The 18690-nt window shown below is 37.1% G+C and overlaps 1 protein-coding gene and 1 pseudogene across 5 annotated transcripts in view; one reads left to right on the top strand and one right to left on the bottom strand.

Moving 5' to 3' along the window:
- The window catches only part of SPIDR (scaffold protein involved in DNA repair), a 418420-nt gene that overhangs the window by 367716 nt on the left and 32014 nt on the right, over positions 1–18690 (bottom strand). The gene's annotated exons all lie outside the window — the stretch shown is intronic.
- Positions 11116–11836, top strand: LOC112910703 (E3 ubiquitin ligase Rnf121 pseudogene; annotated as a pseudogene).

Raw genomic sequence — 18690 nt, 5'->3', positions numbered from 1 at the left:
TTAAGCATCCACCTTCAGCTCAGGTGACTATCTGGGGATCCTGGGATGTAGCCAGGCCAGCTCAGTGGGAGTCTGCTTCTCCTTCTCTCTCTGCCCCTCCCCCTGCTTGAAGCCAAAAACTGAACTTCTTTGGGAGATTTCGTCATATCTTTCCTTCAGAACTTCCAGCCATGTAAAATAATGCTCCAAATATATGCATTCACCATCAAGCCCCATGATCCCCTTTTGTGTTTGAAACTGTTTACCAGGTTGAAAGGTAAAGAATGAAGGGGTAACACAAAATTATAACAGCCACTAAAAATGATAAACATGAAGAACTGGAAAAAACCCACAAAATTATACCATGACTAGATTATAATTATGCAAAGACTATATTTACTCATGGACAAAAATTAAAGCAGCAGTAAGAGAATGTAAATAGTTACATTACACTCAACTATTGCATTTAAAATTTTTTTCTTTTTGTTTTAAATAAAAACAGTAGGCTGTTAATTTTATCTATGTAGATCCTAAAAATGGTAAAAAAAAAAAAAAAAAAACTTTATTTTGTTGGTTGTATAAATATCCATTTTTACAGGCCTTAGTACTACATCTCCTCATCTTCAGATGAATGAGAAAAAATGTAAATATTATTTTAAAAAATAAAGGTTAACTTCATAAAGAAGTATTACGGGTAATTGTCACCTTCAAATATTCATTTTGTTTGGCTACAATCATAGAAACATGGTAGTTAAATTAGTTCTCAATAGAAACATGGTCAATCAGTTCTCAATAAGAGTCTGAGTTAGTTCTTGATAAAAACAGAAGTTAATGCTAAATAGAATCATGGTAAATTAGTTCTTGATAGGAACATGGTAATAAGGAATAATCTTATTAAAGCACAATCTCAAATATTTTTGGTTTCTTTTAATAAAAAAAAAAAGGTACTAACAAAATTCCTAACGTTGCAAAAATATAACCATAGGATTTTGTGTCAAGTATTAATTATGAGTGGTGAATCATCTCCTACAGAGTATTTTTTTTTAAGATTTTATTTATTTATTCATGAGAGACACAGAGAGAGAGGCAGAGACACAGGCAGAGGGAGAAGCAGGCTCCCTGTGGGGAGCCCGATGCAGGACTGGATCTCCAAACTGGGATCATGCCCTGAGCCAAAGACGCTCAACTGCTGAGCCACCCAGGTATCCCTCCTACAGAATATTTAAAATAGAAATCAGCAAACACTACATTTAAAATTATTTTATCATGTGTTAAATCTGTAAGTCCTTACCTATTGAAGATTGTGATTATTAATGTCCTATCATAGTTCCTTTTCTCTACACTCCAGGACCCCTCACAGGCAACTCATACTGAGACAAGATTCACAGATCTAGTTAAAAAAATTTTTACTTCCTCATAATGAACAAATCACCCATGAAGTTTCACTCTTCATTCAAAGTAAACAATTCAAGCTCAATTGATTTCCTAGTTCTGTCCTTTATAAACATTCCTTATTCTTTTCACTACAATTTAGGTTAAAAGAATGCCAATGCTGACATCCCACCAACAACCTGGATCATATCTACTAATGTAACCTTGAGCAGGGCCACTCCTAGGGTATGTGGAGGCCATGGGAAAATATTTTTTGTGAGGCATCTGTCTGAATAAATAATCTGATTTTACAAAATTTATGGGCCTGTGGGAGCTATATCGATTTATCAACAAAGCTTTAAAATATTGTGTAGAAATACTTATTGTTTATTTATTGTCTAAATATTCTTTATGGTGTCTAAACATCAAATCCTTATCATACATGCTATTGTAGGCTAATTTTGTAACTCCTACACAAGAAAAAGGTAACAATACTGTTGTTACTCAGGATGCTTTGGTTCTTAGGACATGTTGGTATTAAAACAACATACACCTGCTCAGTTCCTTAATACCATTTATTTAGTGTTGGTTAAATTATTATTAATGCCACAATATCTTTCATTATAATGCCTATGAACACTAATTTCCATGGTCTCTCTGAGAATTTGTTAGACTTCGTTTGAAAATATCAAGTCTTAACCAAAATATGTAGGAATGTGCAAATGATAATTTGCTTTCTGGACACGTTGAATTTACCATTGAGATTTCATAGCATAAAGGTAGAACACATCTTCTGTGTCCACTCTTGAACACTTCACACCATGATTACAACTAGATCATTACTAGAATGTGACCTCTTTCAATGAGAAATATAAGTCTGCCTCCCACAAACCACCACGAGGAGGACAGCATGGGCCTACTCACCTAGGGGAGGGCTGTAGGACAAAAGGACAGAAGTGGAAAAGTTATTTCTAAAATACGGACAGTAATCCAAGAAACCCAGAATAGCCAAAACAATCTTGAAAAAGAAAATGGATTAGAGAACTCTTAACTTCCCAATTTTAAAACCTAGTACAAAACTGTGGAATTTGCATAAAGATGCACATCATACAGATCAATAGAACAGAATATAGAACCTAGAAATAAACCTATACACTTGATTTCTGACAACTGTGCCATAATTTTTTAAAGGGTAAAGAAAGTTCTTTTAAACATATGGTACTGGGGCAACTATAAATCCACATGTGAAAGAATAAATTTGGACCTAACACCACCTGAAAACTCAACTAAAAATAGATCTACATTTAAAATCTAAACTACAAGGCCACCTGGGTGGTTCAGCAGTTGAGCGTCTGCCTTGGCTCATGGCATGATCCTGGAGTCCCGGAATTGAGTCCCACATCGGGCTCCCTGCATGGAGCCTGCTTCTCCCTCTGCCTGTGTCTCTGCCCCTCTCTCTCTCTCTCTCTCTCTCTCTCTCTGACTATCATAAATAAATAAAAATTAAAAAAAAAGAAAGTGATAAATTACTGAATGGAAGAAAATATTTGCCAATTATAAATTTGACAATATTTGACTATATATATATATATTTTTTTTTTTTTTGGACTCGAAACTCATTCCAGTTTCTCTTGTGGAGATATTATGAATAACGTGTTCTGTCTAGTAACCAGAACATACTTTTTAAAATCCAAACTCTCACAACTCAGTAAGAAGAGAAAGAAAATTCATTTTAAAAATCAATAAAGGATTTGAATAGCTATTTCTTCAAAGAAGATATACAAATGACAAAGAAAACATGGTTATCAACATTAGTCATTATGGAAATAAATACCCAAACCACAATACTATACTACTTTATACCCATTAGGATTGTTACAATAAAATTTTTTTAAGGAAAATAAATGCTGGAAAGGAAGTAGAAAAATTGGAACACTGTGCACTGTTGGTGGGAATGTAAAATAATGCAATCACTATGGAAAACAGGTTAGTGACTTCTCAGTGAGCTAAATATAGAATTGCCATTGATCCAGTAATCTCATTCCTTGGTATATACATAAGAGAACTTAAAACAGGTACTCAAACTGATTTTTTGTATACTAATGTTCATAGCAGCACTATTCACAATAGCCAAAGGGCAGAAAAACCCAAATATCCATCAACAGATGAACTGATAAATAATTTTGGTGTATATCCATAACAATATTATTCAGTCATAAAAATGTATGAAGTACTGATGCATGCTTCAGTGTGGATGTGTGGATGAACCTCAAAAATATTCTAAGCGAGGAGGCAGACACAGAAGGTCACAAATTGTATGATTCCATTTATATGAAATATTTAAAACAGGTAAATTCATTGAAACAGAAGACTGAAATTGCTGAGGTGTGGAAGAAGGGGGGATTTTGGAGTAGATGCTTAATGCTATGGTATTTCCTTTGTGTGGGCTTGCACATGTTACAAGGTACTGTTACTGAAATCACTTTAGAAAGTTAATTTTATATTACATGTATTTCACCTCAACAGATTTTTTTTTTAATAAACTGAGAGATCTGATGACCAAATGAATGTAGCTAAGGAAATGTACACGGCAAGGATGATAACTGAAGTTTCTCTCAACAATTAAATGGGCACACACCCCAATAAGAGACAAGAGTCACAACAATCAAAGTGGTCAATTTAACAATATGTTAAAATCTATAATCCAATAAAAAAAGAAAAGAGTAAGAAAAAAGAAATGGATAATATCTCACACTATTGTTCTTCCTTAACTGACTACTACTTATGTCCAGTACCCTGTGCCATCTTCTTGGTGAAATAGGCAACTTTAATAATTAAAGTAATATTCTAATACATTTTGTGCATTTATTTGTTTTGGTATATTAAACAATTAACATACTTTTACTTGACACAAAAATTATAATCATCCCTTTGAACCCAGTGTATTATTTTAGTTATTCTTTTAAAGAAAATCAGTAGCAACTGGAGTGTTAACAACTAAAAGTGCTAGATTACAAAATAATGGTTTTCCCATTTATACAGATTATGTGCCTTACATAGGACTAAATGACCTGACATCAGAGTACTTTCCAAATAAAGGGGCACAAACAGCATTTCTTGAAAACAACTTCAAAAAGTGAATAAAAATTTCAAAATCAGAAGGTGACACTAGTGCTAAAAAGTGAATAAAAATTTCAAAATCAGAAGATGACACTAATGCTAATGGGCCCCCCTATCCTCCCAGTAATTGCCTCTACTCATTCTACCCTGACTTGTCAGATTCCTGCTTGCCCTCCTCAGTTGATCAATTTCTCCAGCTCCCTGACGAAGGGCTAACTTTAAACTATAGTCCTAGCTGCAGAGCCCTGGCCACTCCTCTTTTAAACTGCCATTACAGACAGCCCTTTCCAGCTCTGACAGAAAGCAATACCTGAAAAATCTTAAATGTTTAGAAAATAAAATCCAAGTGTAACTGTTCTTAGGATAAAACAGTCAGCTAAATTGGTTTTTCTTAGGCTGTAACTTGGTGAACCTAGGACCAATTCTTAAATTTGTATTTAAATGCTGAGCCACTGAAAAAGGTACATTCAATCCAATGGAGAGCAAACACTTGCACTTTATTTGTAAAAAAAAAAAAGAAAAAAGAAAAAAAATGAGCAAATGGAGGCTTGATTCTTTTGTATAAAGATACAGAAATGGCCAAAAAAAGAGATAGTATAGTTGTATGACAGTCATCTTATTATCAACTTTAGTTCTAAAAGAAGCCTTCTTTATTCTTCTTGGATAATCTCTGCAATAGAGCTGAGAGCCATGAAAAGTTCAATGACCTAGATGTCTCAGGCATTTAAGGAGAAACAGAAAGAGGAGATGGTATTCCCACATTAGCATATCAGGGGACCCAAGATTGGCAGAGTCCTCCATTCTTACAGAAAGAACACAAATCCCAGATGCCTCTGTCAAAGCTTTTATAACTACAGCAGCCAGGGAAGGAAAAAGGCAAAGATTTTTCTGGAGCATCAGGGAAGATGATGTTTTGGCTTTGGAACTCAAAAAGTTTAATCAGCAGCCTGTTTTAGCTAAATTCCTCGCAAAATATGTATAACCTGAAAAACATTTTCATTATAATTAATATTTTAAAAATTGCTGGTATTTGAAAAAGGAAAAATAAACTGTGATAAAACCACTGAAATAACTCCATGAGAAACATCTTATCATTCCATTCCAATTTCTCATTCCAGTTTCTCTTGTGGGCTCATTTCTTCATACTGTCTGGTTTTTAAAATTATTCATACTATTTCTTTTCTTATTGCCCCAGAAATGTAGACTCGAAATGAGAAAATGAGGGACGCCTGGGTGGCTCAACAGTTGAGCATCTGCCTTCGGCTCAGGTCATGATTCTGGGGTCTAGGATCAAGTCCCACATCGGGTTCCTTGCAGGGAGCCTGCTTCTCCCTCTGCCTATGTCCCTGCCTCTCATGAGTAAACAAATAAAATCTTTAAAAAAAAAAAAAAAAAAAGGAGAGAAAATGAAATTTCCTTATGTTTCTTTAATTTTAATATAGTACCCTAATTGCTCTCCAAATCAGCATCCAATGCTGTGTGTGTTGTCTCCTAAACATTCCAAGTGACATCAACAACCCACTGGATATTTTCAATCTAACACTCTAACAGAAAACTCATATTAAGAAAAATTAGTACTCTGTTTATAAAAACTACAATAAAAATATCACCTTACCCTGTCAGAATGGCTAAAATCAGTAACACCAGAAACAACAGGTGTTGGCAAGGATGTAAAGAGAAGCCTTCTCGCACCATTGGTGTGCAATGGTGCAACCACTGGAATGCAAACTGGTGCAACCACTCTGGAAAACCGAATAGAGGTTCCTCAAAAAGTTAAAAATAGAACTACCTTATGATCCAGCAATTGTACTACTAGCTGTTTACCCAAATAATATTAAAATACTAACTCAAAGGGATACATGCACCCTGATGTTTACAGCAGCATTATCTACAATAGCCAAATTATTAAGAAAAAAAAAAAGCCCAAGTGTCCACTGAATGATGAATAGATAATAAAGATGTATGTATAGACACACACACACACAGAAATATTACTCAGCCTTAAAAAAATGAAATCTTGCCATTTGCAATGACGTGGATGGAGCTACAGTATTATGCTAAGCAAAATAAGTAAGTCAAAGAAAGACAAATACCATATGATTTTATATGTGTAATTTAAGAAACAAAACAAGTGAACAAAGGGAAAAAACGGAAGAGAAAGAGACAATCCAAGAAACAGACTCTTAATTATAGAAAACAAACTGATAGTTTCCAGAAGGGAGATAGGTGATGGCAAGTAATAAGAGTACTCGTTGTGCACTGGCTGTTATATTTAAGTGTCGAATCACTATATTGTACACTTAAAACTAATATTATACTGTATGTTTACTAAAATCTAAATAAAAACTTAAAAAATATTTTTTTAATTTTTCTTTATAATCCTGTTATGGGCTTGAAATGTGCTCCCCCAAAATTCACACACTGAAGTCCAATATGCTCACAGACGATGCAAATAGCATCATTTATGAAGTATCTCTTGTAATATTTCTCCAACTAAAGGAGTTGTCTTTTTACTGTTGCAAGGTTTCTCTATATAGTCTGGATACAAGTCCTTTACAGATAAATTTTTTTATGTTTTCTTTTTAAAGATGCTATTAATTTATTCATGAGACACATACACACAGAGGCAGAGACACAGGCAGAGGGAGAAGACGACTCCCTGTGGGGAGCCCAATGTGGGACTCGATCCTAGGACCCCAGGATCATGACCAGAGCCAAAGGCAGACATTCAACCACTGAGCCACTCAGGTGCCCCTACAGATAAATGTTTGCTATTATTTTATCTCTTAATGGTGGCAAAAAAAATTTTTATTGTGATGAATTTTAATCTCTAGTAGTTTTAAGACTTGTTGCTTTTTGTAGCCTACCAAAGAACGCTTAGACTATTCTCTACTTTTTCTTCTAGAAGTTTTATGGCTTAACTTTTACATTTAGATCTATGATCTATCTTAAGCTTTGTGTGTATGACACAGAGAGTCAAGGTGACTTTTTATCTATGTGACTATCTAATCATTCCAGCGCTATTTGTTTAAAAGCCTTTGTTTCCCCCCATTGGACTACTTTCTTTGTCAAAAATAATTTCTCAGCTCTCTATTTTGTTCCACTGATCTTCCTGTATATCTTTATCCACAATCACAATCTTGATTACTGCAACATTAGAGTAAATCAGGAGGTGTAAGTTATCTACTTTGTAATTCTTCTTCAACACTGCTCTACAAAACCTACCTCCTTTATATTTCTATATGAATTTCATAATCAGCTTGCCAATTTCTACCTAAAGAGAAAAGGCCCGCTAAAATAATGGCTTAGCCACATCAAGATGGGTGGGAGAGGCAGATGCAGTCCTGCCATAAACCTGACTTCGGTGCAGTAAATTGCAAATGGGAGGGAACTAACAAACCCAGAATTTCTCCCTGAGGAGCCAAAAGTTCATACCCTTCATCAGACACTCCAACTTTTCATATCTACACCTGAGAGATTATACTCAAAACACGTGTCTTTGAAAATCAACTGGCCTTGGATACACAAGACCCACAGAGCTGTACCAAACTGAGACACATCTCTTAATGTGGTCATGCTAAGACTTACTCATCCTGCAGCCCAGAAAGAGCTCTTTGGAAAGCACCCAGACTCTACGTCAAAGAAATACATCTGCTAGTCCTAGACTGTCACCTGAGGGGCTGGGGCCTGCCGGGATACCGTCAGGGGAAGGAGGTGCTGCTGGGTGCCATTGGTAAGTTCTTCCACTAACTTACTAAAGCTAGTAGATGCCTTTTATTTATTTATTTTTTTAACATTAGACTTTTCTGTTCATGGTGGATGCCATCTTTATCCTCTAACAAGTAGGAACCACTTTGTGCTCTTCCTCTGGCTTGCTAAACCAGCAGGCACCATCTTTCTTTTTCCTTAGAGGACAGGTAGCATCTTTGCATGGTCACTCTGCCACATCCTCAGTGCCACTAGGTCCTGAAGGGGGGCTTTTATGCAAACACCCCAGTTTTTGCAGCTGCAGCCCAGGCGTGCTCCTTGACAGCCTTACTCTGGGGGCCAAGGAGGCTTACTTTCTTGGATCCCATGGGCACTCTACAATCGGACACAGTTCTTCACAGAATACCACGCCCTGCACACAAAGCAAAGTGAAACACACCCCTACTCTTTCTGAGAAAGTGGCTTATTTGCTTGTCCAGGATCTTCAGCCTGAGAGTTAGGTTTCTGGTCTAGCATACATCTAGGTGCCCATGGACACACTTCCAGTAAAACAGAGGCCACTGGGTACCATCTTTGTGCTCCCCCTCTGCTTTGCTCTAGCTTACTAGAATCTCTCAAAAAGTTCCCTTGCCTGGCACCTTGATTTTTACAGCTGGTCCCAAGGAACATATCTACATCACCTGGCTTCAATGGCCAGTGGGGCTTACGCTCACAGGTCTCATAAGACTGTCACCAATGGTGAAAAAGTTTTTAAATAGCTACCACCCTCAGGGCACAAGAGGCAAGAGACCCAGAAGTTCAGTCCATCTGTGAAAGAGGCCCATAAGCAGAGCATCAGAGCTATGGCCTGAGGAACAGAGTGCTAATTAAATATACATCTAAAGGCTGATTGTAAACTGGACCAGAGATCTCAGAAGGTGGGTGCTACATTCACACTCACCCTCAGCTGAAATCCAGAGCACCAGTCTCTTGGAAGGAAGCTCTAACATGTGTTTAGTGTTCCACTTTTTACAAATGGTGTCCTGCTGTTAGTGGCTGCTACAGAGGGGATGCCCCTTGAACATGTGGCTGTGGTCACACTCTGGCTCTGGCCAGAAGGGCCTGTATTCTTGGCTCCCATAGGACTGTAACAATTGGAGGGACAGTTCTTAGTAGGGTGCCACCCCCCAGGGCAGCTCATAAACAACAGACTGAAACACACCCCCAGCGTCTCTGTTAAAAGAGACCTATTTGCTTGTCTTGATGCTTCAGGTCTGGCATACACCTTAGAGGCTATAGAAATACTCACACAGAGCATGGGTAGAGGGACACTATCATTGTGCCCGCTCTCTCCCTCACTACAGCATGCCAGTATCTCCCAGGAAGAAGCTTATACACTAGTATGAAGTGTTGATTTTTGCCCCTGTTGTTCAGAGCACAACTTCAGATCTCCTGCTCTGGTGGCCAACAAGCATAAGCTTGTGGTCCCACAGAACTGCATACACATACATATGTAAAAGTTGCCGCCTAAAGATCTGACTTCCAATCAGCCTGGATTTAGGTTCTAGCTGAGATATTCCCCAATGGGACACTAACAGGTCTTGGCACATCCTCAGAAACTTGGAATTACTGAAAATAAATTAGGCTGCTTGGACAATAATAAAGGATCAAGAGACAACCAAGAACTAGGGCAAGGCTGAATGTCAAGGTTCATCTCCTACAAGAGACACTCCTCAAAGATTGGGAGAGGTGACTATTTCATTTAATACATAGAAACAAACAGAGAGTTAAGCAAAATGAAGAAACAGGAATGTGTTCCAAATGAAAAAATAAAACTCCAGGAAAAAAAAAATCCTTAATGAAACAGAGGTAAGTAATTTACCTGATGAAAAGTTCAAAATAATGATCATAAAGATGCTTTCCGAATTTGGAAGAAGATAACACAGATAGATAAACACAAGGAGAACTTCAAAAAAAGAGAAAATAGAAGAAAGACCAAATGGAAGTCACAGAGCTGAAGAATTCAATAACCGAACCAAAAAATACACTAAAGAGATTCAACAGCAGACTGGATGAAGCAGAAGAATCCGTGAACTCAAAACAGGGCACTGGAGATCACCCAATCAGAGCAGTAAAAAAAAAGAATGAAAAAAAAATATATGAAGACAGCCTAAGGGACTAATTGGAAAATATCAAACAGACAAACATTCACATTATATCTGTTGCAGAAGGAGATGGAGAGAGAAAAGGGTAGAAAACTTATTTGAAGAAACAGCATGGCTGAAAACTTCCCTAACCCAGAGAAGGAAACAGACATCCTGCTCCAGAATGTTCCAAATAGGATGAACCCAGTCACCTACACCAAAACACTTTCTAATTAAAATGCCAAAAGTTAAAGACAAGGAGAGAATCTTAAAAGCAGCAATCAACAACTATAATATGTATTAAAAAAACAAACAAAAAAACTCTAGCAGATTTTTCAGCAGAAACTCTTCAGAAGAGAGTGACACAATATATTCAAAGTGCTGAAAGGAAATAAACTTCCAATGAAAATACTTTACCCAGCAAAGTCATCTTTCAGAACTGAAGGAAAGATAAAGGGTTTTCTGGACAAAGTAAATCTAAAAGAGTTCATCTACACCAGCATTTCAAGAAATGTTAAAGGGACTTCTTTGACCTGAAAATAAAAAGTGCAAATTCATAAGAAGAAAACATAGGAAACCAACTTGGAGTTGTCTGTACTAACAGTTTTCAGATGGCTCGGAAGGTGACAGTGTAGCTTCTCTGTGAAACAGAAAGGAACAACTCACACCTAAAAAAAGGTCACTGTATTGTAGGAGTGGGAGTGCCTCTGTTTCCACTGCACCAGGAGCAGCTGGGTCACTCCCAAAGTAGCCATGAGGATGAGGACCATTTCAGTCTGCAAGGCTTTGTGGCCATGGTGCTTGGTATGCATGCATGGGTTTGCAACTCTCCACTCCTCCTCTGGAGCTGTCTGACATACCAACCTCATCCAGCTCCCGTTCCCCAACAGTACCTCCTCCAACCTCCACCTCCATCACTGCCACCATCTTCACCACTAGTGCAGACACCTCAGGGTTGGTTTATAAGTAGTTCTTATTGATCTATAAAATCACCTCTGTCATTAGCATCATTAGTTACATGGCTGTCATGTTTACCCTCTTTGGTCTCTATCATTCAAGTTCAAACCAGAAGATGCCATGGACTTTGGTATTTCTCTCTTCTTCTATGGCCTCTACTATGGAGTTCTTGAACAAGACTTTTGCAAAAATGTGTGCAAACTACATGGCGTCTACCATAATGTTCTAAAGTAAGGCAGGTATGCCTAACAAACACCTCTCGGACAGAGTGTGTGCCGTGCGTCGGCAGCAGATTTTGGTGGATGTCAGTGAAGATAGTGTCATCAATAACATATATAACATATACAAGCTGTATTGCAATCACGTATTCCACAAGTTCTGCATCCTCAGTGGTGTACTGTGGAAGGAAACAGATGTGTCCCTACTAAAAAGAGAAGGTGAACTTCAAGAGAAGTTCAGCAACCCCTGCAACAGGCTTCACATCATGTTTGGGCAACTGCTAGATTAGTTTTGACATTTGGCAGCATGACAGCCCTATAATCATTAGCCTGGTGCAAGGCATCCTAGGCCTGGAATAGTGAGGAAGAAGAGCATCCACCTACTATGGACCTCAGGGAACTCTCCTTCCTGCCCTCCAAGATGTCCTGGAAAGACTGAACAGGGCACTTGAGCCACTCAGGGCCATTCCAGCTGTATCCAGTCTGGAGAGGGAGATGATGGAGAGCCAGCCAGTGGGGCTGCAGCGGTGGAGGCTTTTTAAAAGAAAACTATTTTCATACATACTTTTTTAAAAAACATGAAAGTATAAATCTCATTGGTAAAGGTAAACATATTGTAAAAATGGTGGATTAATCACTTATAAAGCTAGCGTAAATGTTAAAAGACAAAAGGAGTAAAAATAAGTATAACTACAATAATTAGTTAAGGGACACACAGGACAAAGTATGTAAAATGTGGCATCAAACCATAAATCATAGGGTAGGAGGGAATAAAAAGGAGGAGTTTAGAATGTGTTCAAACTTAAGTTATCAACTTAAAATACAGTTATAAATAGAGGTTGTTATACTAAGCCTCATGGGAACCACCAAGCAAAAACCTAGGATATATTCCCAAAAGATTTTGAGAAAGGCGATTCTTCACCAAGAAAGCAGAAGGCAGATGATATTGGTGTTACTGGAGGGCCCAGGGACTCTGGAATGTAAGGCCACAGTGCCTTCCACGGAGGCTTTAGTAGCAGCATCTAGGCCAGGGCCAAGGCCACAGAGCTCCCAGAGGCAAGACCAAGGACAGGAGTGGATCTCCATCACTAAGCTGGGCCACCTGGTCACAGACATGAAGGTCAAGTCCCTGGAGATCTATCTCTTCTCTCTGCCTATCAAGGAATCTGAGATCACTGACTATTTCCTGGAGATATCCCTCCTCAAGGATGAGGATTTGAAGATTATGTCTATGCAAAAGCAGACCTGTGCTCATCAGCAGGCCAGGTTCAAGGCATTTGCTGCCATCAGAGTGAAGGGATAAAGATGCCCTGGAAAGGAATAGTGCTCAACCACAAAAAAAAAAAAAGGAAATCCTGTTATTCGTGACAGCATGGATGGACCTTGAGGCCATTAGGTTAAGTGAAATAAAGACAGAGAAAGACAAATACTGTGGGATCTCACTTAACATGTGGAATTTATAAATAATATAACCAAGCTCACAGATACAAGGAATAGATTGATGGTTGCCAGAGGTGGGGACTGGGGTGGGACAAAGGAGTGAGGTATAAATTTCCAGGTATAAAATAATTAACTTATGGGGATGTAATGTATAACATGCTGACTATAGTTAATAATACTATACTGCATTTGGAAAATTGCTAACAAAGTACATCTTAAAAGTCCTCATCACAAGAAGAAAAATTTTTGTTAACTATGTATGGTAATAGATGTTAACTAGACATTGCTGTGATCACAATATACGCAAATATGGAATCACGGTGTTGTATACTTGAAACTTATATAACGGACTATGTCAATTATACCTTAATAAAAAAGACTGTTTAAAGCTGTATCAAGTGGTGTTCCTATAACTTGAAATAATAGAAAAGTCATTATTATATTATGGTCCTGATCTTTTACAATTAATGTAAGCTTAGAGTGACTTAAATTAACACAATGAAGACTATCATAGGTACTGTAAATAAATCTTAAAAAAACAAAAACCTTTTGGTGGGGAGAAATGATTTTGATTACATTAAATCTGTAGATTGGCTAGGGAAAAGTAATTGTTTTAATTCCAAATATCTGGATTTTTCCTGCGTATCTTATTATTAATGATTCTACTCTAAATTTTATCATGGTTAGAAATTAGTCTTTAGATTTCAAACTTTTGAAATTTATTGAGAAGTTTTATATCTCCAATATATGATTTATCTTGATATGTATATCATGTGCATGTGAATGGAATGTGCACTCTATTATACTCTAGTTGCATGTGACGTTCTACAAATGTCAAACAGGTCAAGGTAGTTGATAGTGTTTTGCAGATCCTCTATGTTCAAACTCATTTTTTTGGTTCTAGATTTTCTATAATTCATAGACAATATGGTGTTAAAATTTCTAGCTATGATTATAATCTTAAGCACTTACAAACTTGTGGCTGATACAAACTTGTGGCTGATATGTCATAGTGGTAAGTGTTACCACTATGAAATGTCCTTCTTTATCTCTAATAACATTGTTTGAAATCTACTTTACCTAATATTATCACTCCAGCTTTCTTATAATTACTATATTCGTGCTACAACTTTTTTCATCAATTTATTTTCAATCTATGTCATTACAATTTTTTAAAGATCTTATTTATTTATTTGAGTGAGAGAGAAGAGAGGGAGGAGCAGAGAAAGAGGAACAAGCAGAATGCATGCTGAACTTCGAGACCAATGAGGGGCTTGATTCCACAACCCCGAGACTATGACCTAAGGTGAAATCAAGAGTTGGACGCTCAACTGGCTGACCTACCAAGGTACCCCTGTGTTACTACATCTAAAATGCATCTCTAAAGGACAACATTATATGGTCTCATTCATTTGGGGAATATAAAAAATAGTGAAAGGGAATAAAGGGGAAAGGAGAAAAAATGAGTGGGAAATATCAGAAAGGGAAACAGAACATGAGAGACTCTTACCTCTGGGAAACGAACCAGGGGTGGTGGAAGGGGAGGTGGGGGGGGTGGGGGTGACTGGGTGACGGGCACTGAGGGGGGCACTTGACGGGATGAGCACTGGGTGTTATTCTATATGTTGGCAAATTGAACACCAATAAAAAATAAATTTATAAAAAAATTAAAAATAAAAAAAATAAAATGCATCTCTAAAATAAATTAATTAATTTTAAAAGGTCTTGCATTTTACCAAAGTGTCAAGCTCAACCTCTACTTTTTCAGGAAAATATTTCATTTATTTACATTTAATAGTTGATAAGGTTAATCTACTTCTATTTGTTTTCTTTTTAAAAAAAGATTTTATTTATTTGAGAGAGAGGACACAGAAGTGGGGGGGGAGGGGAAGAGCAGAGAAAGAAGCAGATTCCCCGCTAAGCAGGGAGCCTGCCTTGGGCTGGATCCCAGGATCCTGAGCCAAAGGCAGAGGTTTAACCCACTGAGCCCCCCAGGCGCCCTTGCTATTTGTCTTCTTTTCATCTCATCTGTTTATATTCATCTATTACTACCTTTACATCTCCTTTTATATTCTCTGAATACATTTCAAATTCTACTTTCTCTAATTGTTTTTTAGCTCTACTTCTTTGTCCTTTTCTTTTTAGTGTTTGCTGTAGGAATCATAACATACACCTTTAACTTTTCACAGTGGACTTGGAGCTACTATGATACCACTCACATAAAATGAGAACCTAGAAAGGTACCTAATTCTATCTACCTAGACCAATCCCTTATCCTATAGCTGTCCTATTACCTCATTACTTAAATGCCATGTGATCATATTAATGTTATGATTTTTACTTTAAATTGTCAGGTTTAACTTTTTTTAATAGGTGGGGAGGAGATTTTTTTTATTTATCCACATATTACCAATTGCAGTGTCCTATATTCTATCCTGAAGATCTGATTTTACTTCCCTTCAGCCTGAAGAACTTCCTTTTTTTTTTTTTATCGGAGTTCAATTTGCCAACATTTAGCATAACACCCAGTCCTCATCCTGCCAAGTGCCCCCCTCAGTGCCCATCACCCAGTCACCCCCAAGCCCCCGCCCACCTCCCTTTCCACTACCCCTTGTTCATTTCCTAGAGTTAGGTGTCTCTCATGTTTTGTCACCCTCACTGATATTTTCACTCATTTTCTCTTTCCCTTTATTCCCTTTCACTAATTTTTATATTCCCCAAACGAATGAGGCCATATAATGCTTGTCCTTTTCCAATTACCATTCCTGTAATGCATATCTGCTGCAATGAAACCTTTAATTCTTGTTTATCTGAAAAGATTTTTGTCTTCATTCTTAATGAAGAATGAATTCTACTATTTCACTGATAGTAGAATTCTGGGTTGATTTGTTGTTCCAGCAATGTAAAGGAGTTCTGTAGCCTGCTAGCCTGCTATGTTTCTGGTAAGCAGTCAGTTATCACTTATTGTATCAGTTCTCAAGGTGCTCTCAAGACTCTATCATTTCAACTGCTTGACTATGATGTGCCTAAGTCTGATTTTCTTGTACTTTTTTGTTTGGAATTCACTGAGCTTGAATACGTAAATTTATGCCTCCCACCAAATTGGGGTAATTTTTAACCATTGTTTCTCCAAAAAGTTTTGCTCCAATTTCTCCTCTCTTATACTTAAAGGACTCCATTAAATATGTGTTGCTGGGGGCCACCTGGGTGGCTCAGTCAAGTGGCTGCCTTCAGTTTGGGTCATGGTTCCAGGATCCTGGGGTCAAGCCCCACATCCAAGCTCTCTGCCCAGTGGGAAGCCTGCTTCTCCCTCACATTCTTGCTCTGTGCTCTCCCTCCCTGACTCTCTCAAATAAATAAAGTCTTTTTTTAAAAAAATGTGTTGAATTTTTTGATACTGTCCTACAAGTCACTGAGGCTAACTTCATTTTCTAAAATCCTTTTTCACTTTTCAGATTGAATAATTTTTTACTGATCTATCAAGTTCATTGACTTCTTTCCCAATCTTCTGTAATCCTATGTAATGATTTTTTTATTTCAGGTACTGCACATTTAATTACAAAATCTTCATTTCGTTCCATTTTTTGTGTTTGCCTTCATTATGTGCATATTTTCCCTTATGTCCCTATACAGTTATAACAGCTACTGATTCTAATATGTAAGTCATATCAGGGACCATCTCAATTACTGCTTTTTCACCTTAAGTGTAAATCATACTTTTCTGGCTCTGTGTGTGTGTGTGCGTGTGTGTGTATGTCTAATAAATGTGGATTTTATCCTGGTCCCTGTGAATGATACATTTTTTAGACTCTGGATTCTATTATGCTCTTCTGAAGAATATTTACATTTTTTGCTTTCCTGACATAAAATTAGCTGTTACTCATTCTCCAAATTCTTCCCTGTGGTGGATAACAACTGAAATGTTTAGTTCTCTTAACTTATATGATTTGTATGTAGAATATGGGGCACTTTCCTATGGCTGTACTTTATACTCTCTAACTTTTGAGCTCCTACAGCTACCCCAACATCTGTGCTATGATCTCTCTCTTTTTTTTAAGGATTTTATTTATTTATTTTATTTTATTTTATTTTATTTTATTTTATTTATTTATTTATTTATTTATTTATTTATTTATTTATTTATTTATTTATTTATTTATTTATTTCAGAGAGAGAGAGGCAGAGACACAGGCAGAGGGAGAAGCAGGCTCCATGCAGAGAGCCCGACATGGGACTCCATCCCATCCCGGGTCTCCAGGATCATGCCCCCGGGCCAAAGGCAGGCACCAAACCGCTGAGCCACCCAGGGATCCCTGTGCTATGATTTCTATACAAGTTTTAGCCACTCTATACAACACTGATGGGGCCTATCCTCAGGCAAAAATCTGTGAAAAATGAAAAACTCAACCTTGTGCCATTCTCATCTTCCAAATGTCAACATCCTCCAGTTTTTGCCTGTTGTCCTTCCACTATGCCTTCAAATATTTTTATATTTTCTATATTTTTCCATACAAACATATTAAAATATATCTCATGTATTTCAATTTGTATACATTATTATATTGTGTCCCAAATTTGTCCTTGTTATTTGTGAGAAGGGTAGTCTGACACATGCTACTCTGTCATTAGTGAAAGCATAACTCCAAAGGATTGTTTTTAATATTAGAAAAAAAGGACTCTAAAAGTCACACTTGTAATAACTTATGTCATGACTTTTTAATATTACATAGTTGTAACAATATTTTCTAAAGCAGTTCTTTTTCTATTCTACTCCTTATATCAGAAAAATCAAAGTTATTTGGGAAACAAAAAGAAGGAAAAGAAAGAGGAATATGAAGGGAAATGGGTTAACAGGGTGACAGTGAGACAAGGAACGTTTATTCTAAAAGAAATTGACAAAGCTCCTGCCCTGGTATCTCATTAGCTAAAGTTTAGACAATTAAGACAGGAGACGTTGGAAAAAAGAAGGGTGTTAAGTTCTGAAGCAGATGCTATAAATCATATGGGCACATGCTTTCATAAAGAGAAAAAAAATCAAAATATGCTCTGAGGTCATGAACATGTAGATCATACATCTATCCTATATAGATCATATATATAGGCACTACCTTGTTTATTGTACTTCACCTTACTGAGTTTCACAAATACTGCGTTTTTGCAAATTGAAGGTCTGTGGCAAGCCTGCATCAAGCAAGCCTATCAGCACCATTTTTCCAACAGTATTTGCTCACTTTGTGTCTCTGGATCACATCTTGCTATTTTTTCAAATTTGCAATACTGCAAACTTTTTCATTATTATTGTATTTGTTATAGTGATCTGTGATCAGTAATTATTAGTTACTGAAAGCTCAGATGATGGTTAGCACTTTTTATCAATAAAGTATTTTTTAGGGATGCCTGGGTGGCTCAGCAGTTGAGCACCTGCCTTCGCTTAGGCTGTGATCCTTGAGTCCCACATAGGGCTCCCTGCATGAAGCCTGCTTCTCCCTCCACCTGTGTCTCTGCCTCTCTCTGTGTGTCTCTCACGAATAAATAAACATCTTTAAAAAAATAAAGTAGTTTTTAATTAAGGTAATAGACTGGTTTGACATAATGCTATTGCACACTTAATAGACTACAGCATAGTATAAACACAGCTTTTACATGCCCTGGGAAACCAAAATATTCATTTGACTCTTATTATATTTGCTTTACTGTAGTGACCTGTAATGGAAGCTGCAATATTTCCTAGGCATGCCTTGTATATACACAAGTTATAATAAAAAATAAAAAAT

Source organism: Vulpes vulpes, chromosome 12 (genome assembly GCF_048418805.1).
Source record: "Vulpes vulpes isolate BD-2025 chromosome 12, VulVul3, whole genome shotgun sequence".
Lineage (NCBI taxonomy): Eukaryota > Metazoa > Chordata > Mammalia > Carnivora > Canidae > Vulpes > Vulpes vulpes.
Note: the sequence above shows the minus strand (reverse complement) of the source record. Positions and strands in the feature narration are given on the sequence as shown.